This window comes from Homarus americanus, unplaced genomic scaffold (genome assembly GCF_018991925.1).
Source record: "Homarus americanus isolate GMGI-L3 unplaced genomic scaffold, GMGI_Hamer_2.0 scaffold21, whole genome shotgun sequence".
Taxonomy (NCBI): domain Eukaryota; kingdom Metazoa; phylum Arthropoda; class Malacostraca; order Decapoda; family Nephropidae; genus Homarus; species Homarus americanus.
Window position 1 is genome coordinate 887,501 of NW_024718513.1, and position 15,588 is coordinate 903,088.

At 42.4% G+C, this 15,588-nt stretch overlaps 1 non-coding gene across 1 annotated transcript; it reads right to left on the reverse strand.

Annotated features, from left to right (window-relative positions):
• Positions 1 to 11,766: 11,766 nt before the first annotated feature.
• Positions 11,767 to 11,840, reverse strand: Trnag-ccc. The gene has a single exon. It is a non-coding gene; the product is annotated as a tRNA-Gly (tRNA).
• Positions 11,841 to 15,588: the final 3,748 nt, after the last annotated feature.

The following is a 15,588-nucleotide window of genomic DNA, read 5'->3' on the forward strand; positions in this document are numbered from 1 at the left end:
AATTACTACACCACGCCAGGTCCCTCATAACACCATCTGAGGGAGCTACTACACCACGTGAGTTCCTCCTAACACCATCTGGGAGGGAGTTACTACACTACGAGTTTGCTGTTCAACACCTACATTAATCTGTATGTTCACTGTATGTTCCTTTACCTTTCTCTAATGAAGGCTTTTGTTTAACCACCAATGTATGTAATAAGTCATTTATGTCCAATGTATATTTTCAGCCTTCGGGCTGCAGAAATTTTTTTCAATAAACCGTTAATTATTATTATTATTATTATTATTATACATACACAGGAGGATAGGTAAATTCAAGGATGGTAGCATACACTCACAAAAGGTCACACACAGGCACGAAAGGACACGCACTCAACCCAGGGAACACCACAAGCGTACACCTTAGCACATGTAGCCAGCACATAGACACACACACACACACACAGAATCCCAAGTACCCAGCTGCCGTCATGTGACATTCACAAAAAAAAACTTGGAAATCAGATTTACATTATAAATAATTGTCATCTTGATTCATGAATTTAAGGAAGGTTACCGATTATTCTCTTTTTTGTAACTGATAGATAGTACAGTATAGTATATGAACAAAACAGCTATTTCCGTTTCATCTTGAAGTTAAAATAACCTTAAGTGTAATTCGACACTCTCTCTCTCTCTCTCTCTCTCTCTCTCTCTCTCTCTCTCTCTCTCTCTCTCTTTATCTATCTTAATATCTATCTATCTATCTCAACGTCAGAAGTGAAACGAAACGAAATATCAAGATTATTATCGTATAAACAAACACACTCAACGATGAAGCCAATTCTACGAAAAAGAAAAGAGAAGAAAAAAATCCATAAAAATGATTTACGTCGAAGGTTTTAATTAGCGTCGTGTTGAAATGAGTGTTGCAGGGAGCGAGTCTTTTTATTTCCAGATATTTGCTTTGTTTTTTGTTTGTGGAGGAAGCATCTGGCCTGAGTTTTTACCGTTTCATTAACTCATGGGTGACGGCGACTCTTATACGTCGGCTTATGTTACACGGGAGTTTGGGCTCTGTTGATCACTACTGCTGTTGACTCGTTTCATGGGGTATTGTTACACACATACACTCCCACATGAAAGAAAGAAAGAAAGAAAGAAAGAAAGAAAGAAAGAAAGATAAAGTCATTTTCGGACTATCAGACGATTATCACAACAACACAGCCTGTATGTCGTTGTGTTACGTTGTGTGAGGTCGTGAAGGAGGCGTAACAGCCTGAGACGGTATGCCTGTAGCCGTTAGGAAGATACGTGCTGTCCTTCTGTCAAGACTGTGCACATGACCGCCCTCACACGGCTCATAACACCACGACCATATGGCGGAGACCAGTGCTGGGTGTTTGTCTCTCGCCCGCCCTGCAGTCCAGACTTTAACTAACTGTATTATTTGTCTCCCTGAACCATTAAGGAAGTTAGCTAGCTTGGCAGCGCTTCCAGTGTTATGATGTGGGAAGGAGTCATGTATGGTTCAAGGAGAGGAACGTGTGTGTGTGTGTGTGTGTGTGTGTGTGTGTGTGTGTGTGTGTGTAATAATAATAATAATAAACGGTTTATTAATAGAGTTGCAGCCGGTGGCTGTACAGTACATAAATCAGGAGTTGTTTATTATTTTAACAATAGATGGGATGGTGCTGTTCTTATATCTATCGGTGCGGGCTCTTATGGGCTGAATTTTGTTGTAGTGGCGGACTGCGCGAGTTGGGTGGGGGGCTGCAGGTGGCAGGAGGTGGCGATGACGAGGGTGGTGCAGTAGTCCACTGCCAAACCTTTCCAGTGCTTGGTGGTGGAGGTCACTGAGGGATGGCATTTCCAGGGTGGAGAGAGCGTTGGTGTAGCCGGAGTATTCTGCGCCGAGCATGATTCTGCAGGCCCTTTTCTGTACCTTCTCTAGCTGACGTTGTTGGGTGGAGTTGAGAGAAGACGACCAGGCTGGTGACGCATACGTTAGTTTGGGGAGAATAAAGGCGTTGTAGATGGTCCTCAGCTCTGGCGTGGGTGTCCCAAGTGACCTAAGTCGTCGTAGCATGTAGAGACGGTACGAGGCTGCCTTGACTGTGTTATTTACATGGGCCTTCCAGTCAAGTTTGTTGTCTATAGTTACACCCAGGAATTTGGCGACTGCACCAGCTGGAGAGGATGGGCACCCACTGTGACTGCTGTGTGTGTGTGTGTGTGTGTGTGTGATGTACTGGGAGGTTATGTGGAAATATTAGGTAATTGATTTAATATTCCTTTTCTCTATAATCCCCTTATACCCCTTCACCTTGACTCGTGTGGGACTGCTTCTGTGGGTTGCGGCAGCCGAGTGGATACTGCACTCGACTTCTGTCTTAAGGGTCGCTGGTTAACGTCCGGGGAATCCTAAAGTTCACCCAACTGTTAATGGGAACCTAACTTTACAACCCAGGAAGTGAAGGTGTTAGGAGGGCAGTGCTGGACACACTGCCTCCTTGTGTATCGAGAAAAAAAAAAGACTTGGTTTACGGTGTGTTATATCCGCCTACCAGACTCACTTTCACTTTCCCAGTCATGAATTCTCTCTCTCTCTCTCTCTCTCTCTCTCTCTCTAACACAACGCAGATCATAATATCAAGCTAAGAAAACGAAGAGATCTGTTCCCCGCTTATTAATTTATATAAACCACGAGAAAATTAATATATACAGCGGTGCAGCAGCTTGGGGCGTGACTCACCAACACCCTCACTGTCCAGAACTTAATCAAACCAGATTCAATGTTGAGCTTAACCAGGATTAAACTTCAGGTGGAAATTAATCTCTCCCCGAGGTCTTGCACTCTCCTCTCCTCCTGCTTGTTAAGAGTGAACATGGAAATAAGGAAGTAATTAATAAATCAATGAGGAAAAATTTCGATACAGACAACGAGAGAGAGAGATTTACTAGCTATTAATCACCATCACTATACCCAAGTATGTTTCTATTCACACCTGGAATAAGGTATATTCACGACGTGCAAATTAATTTTACCTGGATTGAAGACTAAGTATGGCCCTTCACTACACCTGAATACCCTGCTCGAACCTGAACCTGAATGACCTGCGGTTGAACCCAAATGACCTGTGCATGGGCCTGAATCACAACTTAAATGAACCTGAATGACCTGTGTGAACATGGACCTGAATGACACAGCAGTCTTGGCTTAACTGACGTGGTAATGGTTGTGAAAGAGAATGAGGGTAAGCGAGGGAAGATCAAGTTGGGAACAGGGATGGGAATGAGAGGATTAACGGGGGGAAGGAGAGAGAGAAGGGGAGAAGAGAGAGGGAATGAGAAGGTAGAGGGAATGAGAAGGTAGAGGGAAAGGAAAAACAGCAGCAACAGGAATAAAAAAAAGTGAAAGGTAGAATAGGAGGAAAAAGACAAAAGTGAGTAAGATTGTAAGTGAGAATAATGAGGGAAAGATAATGAGTGATAAAGAATAGGAGTTACATGAAGAATGGGAATAAGAGGAAGGAAAGAAGGTGAAATGTATTCTTGGATCTCCTACCACAACCCTGAACTAAGAAAGAAGGTCAATAGGTGACTCCTCGTTGACCTCCTGAAAAATTTAGTTTGAAAGAAGAAGAGGCGAAAGGTCTTATCTCCATCTTCTTATCATTTTCTTATTATATTTGCATTATTTTCTTGCTTTATCACGATGTTCTCTTGTTCTCATTGTACTTCTGTTTATTTCTTCTTTTTTTTTATCTTATTACGACATTCTTTTCTAACCTCATTTTCTCCCTATTCTGTAATTATTATTATATATTTCCTTTTATCTCTTCATTCTCTTTTTTCATCTTATCGCGACATTCTCTCTCTCTCTCTCTCTCTCTCTCTCTCTCTCTCTCTCTCTCTCTCGTGCGTCATTCCGCGTTGACAGCAAAAAAAATAAAAAAAAGAAAGAAGGAAAAAAAGAAAAAAGTCAACGCCCAGTCTCTTCTTCCAACTCGCTCGTCCTATCATTTTTTCATTCCCAGGCGAATCATGCAGAGGTGACAGGGAGGCGAGACCCGAGGCTATATCAGTGTTTATCTGTATTTCCTACCTTGAACATACTGGGGGGGAAAAAAAATGTTGACTGCTGTCCATATTTTTTCCCCTACACGATTTTTTTCCTCCCGTCAGAAGCTTATGGGTTGGTTTTAATAGTTTTGGAGAAGAACGAAAAGAGAGAGAGAGAGAGAGAGAGAGAAAGACGAGTCATGATAATTTTGGCGAAGGAAAAATATGAGATAGACAGGAAGAGAATAAGAGAAATCCACAGATGAATAAAGAAATAATAAAAAAACAGATAGACAGACAGACATAAAAAAAATAACAATATAAACAACAAATTCTACCTCAAGGGATATGAGCTGAGGCTAAGAGTGAGTGAGCGGAGGAGTCTCATGTTTACTCCCTCTCTATCTCTCTCTGTCCTTAACCCCCTTCTCTCTCTCTCTCTCTCTCTCTCTCTCTCTCTCTCTCTCTCTCTCTATCCTTAACCCCCTCTTTCTCTCTCTCTCTGTCCTTAACCCCCCTTTTCTCTCCCCCTCTCTCTCTTTCTCCTTAACCCCTCTGTATCTCTCTCTCTGTCCTTAACCCCTTCTCTCTCTCTCTCTCTCTCTCTCTCTCCTTAACCTCTTTCTCTCTCTCTCCTTAACCCGCCTTTTCTCTCCTTATCTCTCCCCTCTCTCTCTTTCTCCGCTCTCCTTGTCCCCTCTCTCTCACCCCCCATCTCTCTCACCCTCTCACCCCCCCTCTCCCTCTCTCATCCCCTAACCCCTCTCTCTCTCCCTAACCCCTCCTCTCCTTACCATCTTTAAGGACTTCTCTATCTACTTCTCTGCCCTTAACGATGCATTGTGAAACACGTTCTACATCCGTTCTTCAATGTATGTATAACTTGTATAATTGTTCTTCACTGAATTGTATAACCCTTATATGTGTTCTCCACTGTATAGAACCTGTATACCCCTCAGTGTATAGTACCCCTGCCCCTCACTGTATAGTACCTGTATACCCTTACATCACTATATAGTACCTGTATACCCGCCCATCACTGTATAGTACCTGTATACCCTGCCCATGTATCACTGTATAGTATAGTACCTGTATACCTACCCATCACTGTATAGTACCTGTATACCCGCCCCTCAGTGTATAGTACCTGTATACCCGCCCATCACTGTATAGTACCTGTATACCCGTCAGTGTATAGTACCTGTATACCCGCCCATCACTGTATAGTACCTGTATACACCCATCACTGTATAGTACCTGTATACCCGTCCATCACTGTATAGTACCTGTATACCCGTCCATCACTGTATATCAGTACCTGTATACCCGCCCCTCAGTGTATAGTACCTGTATACCCGCCATCACTGTATAGTACCTGTATACCCCCATCACTGTATAGTACCTGTATACCCGTCCATCACTGTATAGTACCTGTATACCCGCCCATCACTATATATACCCTGTATACCCGCCCATCACTGTATAGTACCTGTATACCCCCATCAATGTATAGTACCCCGCCCATCACTATAGTACCTGTATACCCGCCCATCACTGTATAGTACCTGTATACCCGCCCATCACTGTATAGTACCTGTATACCCGCCCATCACTATATAGTACCTGTATCACTGTATAGTACCTGTATACCCGCCCATCACTGTATAGTACCTGTATACCCGCCCATCACTGCCTGTATACCCGCCCATCACTGTATAGTACCTGTATACCCGCCCATCACTGTATAGTACCTGTATACCGCCCATCACCTGTATACCCCGCCCATCAGTACCTGTATACCCGCCCATCACTGTATAGTACCTGTATACCCGCCCATCACTGTATAGTACCTGTATACCCGCCCATCACTATATAGTACCTGTATACCCGTATAGTGCCCATCACTTATAGTATACCCGCCCCATCACTGTATAGTACCTGTATACCCGCCCATCACTGTATAGTACCTGTATACCCGCCCATCTCCTTTTTGGGGACCTACAGTATCTCACAAATGGACTCTAATCTTTCCTACATTACCCAACTGAAGGATCTTTAAGCATTTCCTACGTATCTACCGAAACAAAAAAGGATCTCAAATTAATTCCCTAAAATAAATCCTACCAGCCCTCCCCAGCCCTTACGAACCCTCACCAGCTCTTCCCATCCTTCACCATTTTTCCCCATCCCTTACCAGCTCTCCCCATCCTTCACCAGCCCTCACCAGCCCTTACCATCTCTCCCTCGCTAGTTCCTCCCCTGGTCGAGATAAACACACATGTTTTCCAGCCGTCGCCGCCTGAGTGGGCTTTAAGGGTCAACCCAGATTTGTGGAAGTAAACACGTCCTCAAAGAAAAGAAAATAATAATAATAATAATAATAATAATAATAATAATAATAATAATAATAATAATAATAATAACAATAATAATAATAATAATAATAATAATAATAATAATAATAATAATAATAATAACAATAATAATAATAATAATAATAATAATAACAATAATAATAATAATAATAATAATAATATTAATATAAATTAACCTCGGGGCTTGGTGGATGCATTAACCTTCTCTCCTGTATTTCTGTTTCCTAAAAGAATGGAGAACAAAGAAGACTGGGGTGTGCTGGTGTGAGTGGATACAATTTGAATGACAAGAAAACAGATGCTGACGTAACAATGAATGAAGGGATCTAGAATTCCTTTGGCTGTGAGTGAAACAAATGTGAATGGTGGAAGGGAAGTAAGCTCCTGCAGGGTTAAACGATGGAGGATGAGGGATGAGATAATGCGAATGTATACGTGTTTGAAGAATGTTGCAACGGCCGAGTGGATACAACATTCACCCCCCGTCCTAAGGGTCGTTGGTTCACGCTTCAGGGCACCGAACTGAACATGGATAGTCTAGGTTTATAGTTGGGGAAATTTAGGTGGTCGAGTGCAATGCCGGAAACAATGCCTCTTGATACACTAAATTAAGGGTTAGTCTACCGGGTTATGTATTTTAACTTGTCTTAAGAGGTCGTCTGGCGTGTGCTGGCCACCTTCACGCACGAGCAATAATAAAACAGAAGATAAAAGAGAGAGGTTCTGGGAAGACATTTACTGCAGTGTGAGGTTCGTTGTGCGAGAGTCAAGTGATGGTAATGGGAATATTAAATAACTAAGAGAAATTTTAAGAAAGTGGAAAGGATTGTGAGTGAATGTGTGTGTGTGTGTGTGTGTGTGTGTGTGTGTGTGTGTGTGTAATAATAATAATAATAATAATAATTAACGGTTTATTGAAAGAGCTTGGCAGCCAGAAGGCTGAAAATATACAGTTACATATTTGGGGAATGGGTTACGAATTACAAATAATATACAAGTGACATAAGTAACACAAATAAGACATATAGTAACTTAGATGGGGATCAGCTCAAACTACAGTTCATTTCAACATAGTGACAGTGTAGGGAGCAGTGTTTACTGGGAGTGAATACACTGATTTATTACATGTTATTGATAATTTTTACAATGGTTGGGACTGGGCTGTGTGTGTGTGTGTGTGTGTGTGTGTGTGTGTGTGTGTGTGTGTGTGTGTGTGTGTGTGTGTGTGTGCCACTGGATGTCATAAGTCGAATGGTTTATGGATAAGCAGTGGTAGACATCTGGAGGTTATTCTTCAGCAGGGTAAACACCACAGAGGAAGACATGGATTAAGAGAACACTAGTGAAAGCAATGTAAGAGAGAGTTAGAGATATATATGGATTTCAGGCTACCATTCCTCGTTTTATTACTATTATTATTATTATTATTATTATTATTATTATTACTATTAGAAGTAGTGGTAGTAACAATAGTAGTAGTAGTACTGCAGGAGACTAAAATTTATAGGAGACGGAAAGCAAAACACCGATGACGTTGCAAGAAAGTTTGGAAACAAAATGCGAGTGGGACAAGTGTCTTTGGCGGTAAGATCTCTCACACAGGAATCCTCCGGTGGGGTTCTACCAACAAACAGATACATCCCCCTGCAAGTGAAGACGAAGGCATCAGGTTCTAGGGTGACTATATCCCACCAAATGCTGTCCTGTTCGAGAAAATAACAGGAGGGATGGTGTGGAAAAAGGCACTGAAGACTCAGGAAGGTGCCGGCCCTTCAGGTCTGGATGCAAACGGTTGGAGAATCATCCTCAGCACTAACAAGTTTGGCCCCGTAGCAAATGATCTCTGCACTGCCATTGCCGTCCTTGCAAGAAAGCTGGCATCCTCGTGCTGCCAACACCTTCATGCTCTGACGGCCTGCCGCCTCATTCCCCTGGATAAGAATCCAGGATGTAGGCCGAAAGGGGTGGGGGACGTGCTGAAGCGGATCATCGGAAAATGCAAAATGGAGGTGGTAAAGGATGATGTCAGGGCAGCAGCAGGGAACCTGCAAGTTTGTGCTGACCACCAGGCTGGAGGGGAAGCTGCCATTCACGCCATGATAACGATATTTGAGCAGCGCGATTGTGAAGCCGTTCTCCTGGTGGACGCTTCAAACGCATTCAACATACTTAACCGCAAGGCCGCACCGCACAACATTAAGATCAAGTGTCCAAGCTTTGCAATGTATTTTGAAAACTCCTATAGGAATCCATCAGACCTGTATATAGTAAAGAAACAAGGCTCTAAGACAGTGGTTCCCAACCTCGTTTGCCCCATGCACCCCTTTCACCATATGTCAGAATGTCATTCCCCCCTCCTTTCCAAGATTGTCTGCCTCAAAAAGTGCATTCCAAATAATATGCATATATTACTGAAAATCCTTTACTTTTTCCATATTAGTATCAGTTTCCCCCCCCCCTTGAAAACCTGAGGGGGGAAATTCCCCCCTGGTTGAGAACCCCTGCTCTAAGAGGTGATACCATCATACAGTCAACCGAGGGAACAACGCAGGGGGACCGTTGCAATGGCAATGTGCGCAATAGGCCTATCCATGCTCCAACACACAATAAAACTTGAAACAACTGAGGTCAAGCAAGTGGCATACGCTGATGACCTTACAGGAGCAGGAAAAGTGGAGGACATCAAAAAGTGGTGGGACCTGGTAACATCACGAGGCCCACAAATAGGGTACCACTCAAACGCCAGCAAGTCCTTCCTCATTGTGAAGCTAGAACATAATGAACGGGCAATGGAGGTGTTCGGTGGAAGTGAGGTCAAAATAACAAAGGATGGCCAAAGACACCTAGGTGCAGTAATCGGCACGACGGACTTCAAGACCGAGTACGTAACGGGAAAGGTGAATGAGTGGGTTAGGGAAATCCAAGCTCTGTCTGAGATTGCTAACACAGAGCCACATGGAGTCAAGCATCGCTGGAACTACCTGATGCGTACTATCCCTGATATAGGACCCCTCCTCCACCCTCTGGAAGAAGCTATCAGCGTCAATTTCATTCCCAAATTAGTGAAACACCCTCACTTAACCCCAGCAGAAAGATCACTCCTTGCACTACCACCGAGACTGGGAGGAATGGGATTGAACAATCCAGAGGAGATAGCTGCCACCGAACAACAAAACTCAGTTAAGCTCACGGCAGCCCTCACAGACCACATAATAGCTCAGAACGCAACAGGGGAGGTGGATACCAATGAAGTAAACAAGATTCGAAGGTCCATTACGACAGAACGACAGCACGACCAAAGTGATAAGTTGCAGCAACTGTTGCTGCAAGTACCAGAGAATTTGAAAAAAGTAGCTATAGCGCAGGAGGTGGGCGCCTCGAACTGGTTAACAACGTTACCGATAAGGGCTAATGGTTTCAGTCTCAATGAACAAGAATTTACAGATGCCAATGCTCTAAGGTACAGTAGGCCAGTAGAAGGTTTGCCCTCCCAATGCGTGTGTGGCTCTTCCTATGACGTCGATCACGCCATGGTGTGCAAGAAAGGGGCGTCATATGCATGAGGCATGACGAAGTAAGGGATCTCACAGCAAATATGTTGAAGGAAATCTGCCGTGATGTCAGGGTAGAACCGACCTTCCTTCCATTGGACGGTGATAATTTCCAACATAGGACTTCAAACACATCCAACGAAGCCCATGTTGACGTCAATGCTCGAGGATTCTGGACGCGGGGACAGCGAGCCTTCTTCGACATCAGGATTTTTTATCCCATGGCCGCATGTCACCGTAACTTAGCTCTCGATGCTGCACACAGGAGGAACGAGAACGACAAGATAAGGGAATACAGGGAAAGAATTCAGAACGTTGCTCAAGGTAGCTTCACTCCTCTAGTGTTCACAACCTCTGGTGGGATGGGACCAAGTGCAAGATGCTTCTACGCCAGACTCGCGGAGGTGCTATTCGAACAGAAGCAGCAGCCCAGAAGTTACGTTACAGCCTGGATGAGATGTCGACTGTCCTTCTCTCTCCTTAGGTCGGCTTTGCTCTGCCTCAGGGGAACGAGAGCATCGGCCCCAAAGCCGACAACAGTTGCAGATATTGACTATGAGGCAACAGTCACTGAATGCCGCATAGATCTGCGGCTCAACTAACTCAACACAGCTAGGATAGCTACTTATGTATTAGTATATTTAATTTTAAGGTAATAAAATGGCGGCGAAGGTGTGGCTATAGGGGGAGGATGGAGGCCACGTAATTTAAACAAGAACAAAAGTAGTTAGTAGTAGTAGTAGTAGTTAAATTCATCATATTTTCATTTACATATCCTGAGTCAAAAAAACATACAGACACATACACGTGTTTCCAATTCATCAGAAGCACCTAAAAAAACCCTGTCGTGACCCGTTAGTAAAAGAACAGTAAAAGAAATAGCTATGTTATGACCGAAGTGGAGAGGCGGTTCAGTTTTTGACAGATTCCCGCCCCAAAAAGAAATATGGCGGTCCTATACATATAAATATAGTGGGAAAAATTGACAATAGAGGGTGTCAGAGAAAAAAAGAGATTTAAATGGACACGAGGGGCGCCAGGGATGGAAAAAGTGCGTGAAATTGTCGACACGGAGTAGCGGAAAATAGTTAGAATTCGTGACAAGCGGAAACTAGCGGAGGTATTTCACCGAGTGGATTGACGACATTACCCTGCACGATGGTGGCCGCTTTTCCTGCACCATACTACACTGCTCTACACCATAGTACAGTGTCCCACACCATACTACACTGTCCTACACCACGATATACTGTCCCACACCATACTACACTGTCCTACACCATACTATACAGTCCTGCACCACGCTTGACTGTCCTACACCACGCTACACTGTCCTACACCATACTATACTGTCCTACACCACGCTACACTGTCCTACACCATACTACACTGTCCTACACCACGCTACACTGCCCTACACCACGCTACACTGTCATACACCACGCTACACTGTCCTACACCATACTACACTGTCATACACCACGCTACACTGCCCTACACCACGCTACACTGTCATACACCATGCTACACTGTCCTACATCACGCTATACCATACATACTACACTATCCTATAATGATTGCCCCCCGTGTACGAGGAAGGTCGACTCAAGGGCCACATAGGTGTAAATTTTTTTAAGGTGCAGAAGCTGTCGCCAACACCCTAAGTTAACGAGAAGACTGGACAACTCGCCAACTAAAACCCCAGAACACAATCCGCAAATCGATTAACATCCAGGTCCCAATTACTGCTGGGTAGACAGACGCAGATGGCGTAAAGAAACTTGCCCATAGTTTCACCCTGCCTGGGAATCGAACCCAGGTCCACTCGCTTGGGAAGCGAACATGCTAACCATTACACCACAGGTCGCCATACACAAATTGCTGTGTGGTGTAATATAGTGTAGTGTGGTGTAGCTACACTACACTATCATACACCACGCTACACTACACTAAGATACTACACTATACAACGATAAAATACACTACACTATATTACACCACACAACAAATACAATACACCACAAGCACTGCACTATACAAAACCACAATAAACTACACTATATTACAGTACAACACGCAACACTACACCACACAACACCCCAATACACTACAAAACACTATATTGTCAGTCTCGCTGTATAGGGTGTAGAGCACACCTTCTGTTGGTGTCCCCTCACACAGTGCACCTACTTACTGTGTATATTACCCGCGCTCAGAGCATTGACGACGAGGGGAGTGTAATCGACATACATGTGTGTGTGTGTGTGTGTGTGTGAATTATAGTCTAGAAACGATAATTTTCAATGTCTCTCTCTCTCTCTCTCTCTCTCTCTCTCTCTCTCTCTCTCTCTCTCTCTCTCTCTCTCTCTCTCTCGATGTACTCACAGTCGAGTCTATCAACCATCAGTAGCACTGACCTGGAAATAAAAAGAAACATCTTCGAAATATTACCATTGTTATATAAAGGAATATTACACTCAAATATGGTATATAGCTTAAGGGTGACCAATTATAATTAAGTAATATAATTTGACTGAAATTATCAATTCCAGTAATATAATCTACCAACCGGTTGTGTTTCACTTAAGAAAAGTTTGTTTTGGTTTAATCTGCTCCTATATTAATGAACAAAAAACTATCATAATAATGTATAGTTGTAATAGTAACACTAAGAGTAGTAGTAGTAGTAATAATAGTACTTTTTATGATTGACGTTTCAAAACCTTGTGTAAAAAAAACATCAACAAAAGCCATCTGGTAAAATAAGTATTACTAACAACAGTACCAAGTAACACAAAAGGAATAGCAACACCAATATTGACAGCATCGGTAACAGCAACAACAGCATCAGAAATAACGTCAAAAGCACCAAGAACAGCTTCAATAATAACAAGAACAGCATGAATAATTACAACAGCAATAACAAGTAACATCATCAATGACATCAATAATAACAACAACGTCATCAATAACAATAACATCAGTAACATTAATAACAACAACAACAAAAGCACAATAATAACAGTAACAATAGCAACAACAGCATCAATAATAACAGTAACAGCATCAATAATAACAGTAACAGCATCAATACTTAATAACAGCAACAATTGTCACTATTCAGAGCATCAATAACAGCAACGACAGCATTATTAATAACAGCAACAACAGCATCACTAATAACAGTAATAACAGCATTTTTAATAATAGCATCATTAACAACAGCATCAATAACAGCAGCAACAACAGCATCAGAAACGTCAACAGTAGTACCACCAAAAACAACAACAACGATAGTAGCATCAACAACAACAACAACAGCAGCAGCAGCACCATTAACAGCACACCAGTAAATAGCAAAAGCCATCATAAAAGTACCTCCAGTACGAATAATCAATCAAATAGCGCCTGGCGTTCACCTCCGTCTGACACTAACGCTACTTTATGACAGCTATAGAGCCAGAGGAATGTTCTCCTCCCCTCTCTGCCTGTACCAGCGGCGCTTCCTCCTTACCAACTATCAGTAGTGTTTAACCTCCATCAAGACACCAATATCCATCCGCTGTGTGTTGAGTCGTTCCCAGGGAGTGAAGGTGAACCAGACTTCTTCTGCAGAAAGTTGATAAGATTATGTTCTTGTCTCTAAAGAGAATAAAAGGTTAGATGATTTTTATTAGAGCGAAAATTAAGGTCCTCAGGGTTCTTAATGGTGGACTTGCTTCAGCCTTGAGCTTGTAAATAACACATTGGAAGATTGACAAATAAAGCCACGACTTAATGAGTACGGACGAGGAGGAACAATAAGTAAGTGTTGAAAAAGAACAAAGGAATACGTCTGAGATAAACCACAGGGTGGAAGTAAGCTTTAGAATCGTCTTAAGGCATCAGGAGCGGATGGTATCACTCGAAATGTTGAGGAAAAAAGTGGTAAAAGAAAAGATAATGAACGCAACGTGTTTATTAGTTATGTGTAAATAAAGGATGATTACCAGTCATTTCTGTGAACGTGTGTTATTTCCCAGTGTTAAGAAAAAGATGGTAATAACCGAAAAAAATTAAACATATAAGTATAAATGGGAAAATACAAAGAGATAGACTGTATTAGGAGATGAATGAAGAGGCTCAGAAATGGAAGAGGATCGTGGATCAAGTGTTTGTGTTCAGGTGGAAGACATCTGGAGGAGATAAGTATTTTGGGGGAAGTTATTTGTGGACTTAAAAAAGCCGATGGCAGAGTTGACAATATAGGAAATACTAAATAAGTACATACGAAATTAATGTAATAAGGCTAAATGTTGTGTAAAGATTCTTTTATAAAATGTGTTGGGAAGAGACGAACTAACTCCTGTTGATAAAAGAACTCGGGGCAAGGAAGTGCAATGGCGCTGTGGTTGTTCAATATTAATATGTATGTGGCGGAAATAGAGATGAAAGTAAGTGTACAGAAGACGGATGTAAGTCTGAAAGCGAGAAAGGCCATGCAAATAGAAGGTGAATTAGCTGCTGTTTACAGATCAAACTCCTTTGACAGCCACTACAAACTGATAGTTGCCAATATCAAAAATTTCGATTGGAAAAAAATGAAAATACAATTAAATTAAAGAGTGAAAATTAGTAGAGAATGGAGAATCAAATACTAGTTTAAATGGAGATAAAATACAGTAATGAGGTGTTAGGTGTCTGTTAGTGGTTGACGAAATGGATCATAAAATGACTTAGGTGATGGAAGTAAGAAACGACAGACATAATGGACTTAAAGGCAACTTATATGGGATGAACAGAATGCAAAGAACAACAAACACAGATACAAAAGAGAGAGAGAGAGAGAGAGAGAGAGAGAGAGAGAGAGAGAGAGAGAGAGAGAGAGAGAGAGAGAGAGAGAGAGAGACACCCCTTCATAGTTATTTCAGCGGTCAAATTGAGAATGTATTAGCTCAGATGACGAGTGGATAGATAGATAGAAAGAAAGATAGATAGATAAAGAGGGGCCACCATTGACCCACACTCCACCTCCATCATCATGACAGTAGTGGTCAGGCTTCTCCCCGCTGTGAACATGTTAGCTCAGGTGATGATTGGAGGGCCAGCTGCGTGAAGGAGGACAGGTAAGTGTTGACTGGTGGTGATAGCCCGACTGAAAACGATGGAGAGAGAGAGAGAGAGAGAGAGAGAGAGAGAGAGAGCTGACTGGATGTAAAGAGAAAATAGTAGCGAAAGAGAATAGAGAACGAGGAAAAGGAGAAAACAAGATAGATCGAAAGAAAGTGAGAGGAAAGACATGGCAAGTTGGGAGAGAGAGAGAGAGAGAGAGAGAGAGAGAGAGAGAGAGAGAGAGAGAGAGAGAGAGAGAGATAATATCCTCAAAGAAAACTTAATACTAGATTACCAAAATAACGACGAGATTAAAAATTTGTATCCTGCATTTAAAAGACTTACGGAGTCGCATTTTGAAAATCGTTCATGAGACAAATTTGGTGTGTGTGTGTGTGTGTGTGTGTGTGTGTGTGTGTGTGTGTGTGTTTTATCAATACAATTCCAATAATGAACAATACACAGAGATAAAAGTTGCTAGTTCTCAAGTGTTTATTGAGTCTGGGTAATCAACACTCGTAATC